Source organism: Vidua macroura, chromosome 25 (assembly GCF_024509145.1).
Source record: "Vidua macroura isolate BioBank_ID:100142 chromosome 25, ASM2450914v1, whole genome shotgun sequence".
NCBI classification, from domain to species: domain Eukaryota; kingdom Metazoa; phylum Chordata; class Aves; order Passeriformes; family Viduidae; genus Vidua; species Vidua macroura.
In genome coordinates this window covers 7,902,165-7,903,439 of record NC_071595.1, presented here as the reverse complement: position 1 = coordinate 7,903,439, position 1,275 = coordinate 7,902,165, and the positions used below count along the sequence as shown (strand labels likewise).

The 1,275-nt window shown below is 51.8% G+C and overlaps 1 long non-coding RNA gene across 1 annotated transcript; it reads right to left on the bottom strand.

The window, feature by feature from the left end:
- Positions 1 to 332: 332 nt before the first annotated feature.
- LOC128819108 (uncharacterized) lies at positions 333 to 647 on the bottom strand. Its single transcript, XR_008440644.1, has 3 exons — positions 618 to 647; positions 496 to 536; positions 333 to 414 (listed from the first exon to the last, which is right to left on the bottom strand). It is a non-coding gene; the product is annotated as an uncharacterized LOC128819108 (long non-coding RNA).
- Between the last annotated feature and the right edge of the window lie 628 nt (positions 648 to 1,275).

Here is a 1,275-nt window from a genome sequence, read left to right as displayed (position 1 = left end):
ACTACGGCGTGACCGTGGCTAGAGCTCCGGACGTGAAGGCGGGCTCCTCGGGTGAAAAGATCCACGACGATGTCGAGAGTCAAAGAAGGCCGCCGACGCAAACCTCGCGAGGACACGAAGATGGATCGGAACTGCCCTGCCCGGCGAAGACTCTGGTGAGGCTGAGGAGAAACCCTCTCCCTCTGCTTCCGAGGGGCCCGTCCCACTATGGGCCTCTCCTCTAAGCTAACATCTAATTGTCTCCTGTGATAGTAAAGGTTTTTCCCCTTCTCCCACCTACTGGCCCCGACACTTAGCTTTTGCAAGACGACCGGACAAAATCCATCGTCAGCCGGACGTGGACGGCGACACGTTCTCTACGTCCGCTTCGGTGCTGCCGTTTCCAAACTTCAGCTATGCGCCTCCTCACGGTACCTAAGACAAAACAGAAAATGCAACTAGCGCCCTGCAAAAGAGGAATCCCCGGAACTCTGACGCACCGCTGCCCCGGCTCACCTGAAATCTTGATGCGACTCAACAGGCTGCCAGGAGGATACCTACAAAAGGAAAAGGTACAGGCTTAGCGTGCTGCCGCATAACGGTCACCTATGGGTCACCCTGCCTAAATGCCGACTCACCCGCTTGACTCTGTTCCTTCACACGCCTAGAGCAGCAATGACACCTGCAAAGAAACAAAGCAAAAAAAACCACACTGAGATACTGAGAAAAGACCACCACCCTGACCCGACAAGTACGCCCACCTACACCTTAAGCTTGCACCCACCTGGCCTCAGACACCTGGGATCAGAGACATCTCGCAAGAGGACTGCCTAAAATAAAAAAAATAAAAAAAAAAAAAAAGGGGATGCTTAGACTTTCACCAGAAACTGAGACCTGTGCGAGAACAACTGCCTCTGTCCACTGCTCACCTGGCACACTTGGCCTTGACTGCAGCTATCTGCCTGGACTGCCTAATAATAGACAAAGAACAGTGCTGTAACATAGTCACCATGTATGCTTCCCCTGCAAATACAAACAGCGACTGACCTTCTCAGGGAAAACCCCCTGACCCAGGAGGGGCGCTCTGCCACAGATCTTAAATGTCTGCATCTGAAAGAAAGTTAGGAGAAAATTCAAACAACTGTAGGATAACTTAACAGGTCCCAGCATCCTGTGTGAATCTAGGAATACCATCTAGAATACAACTACATCCCCCATTCCAAATTGCAGGTCTCCAGGACTTGTGCAATTACACCAGGCTATGCAGCAGGACAGAGCAGCTCCGGGACAAATATG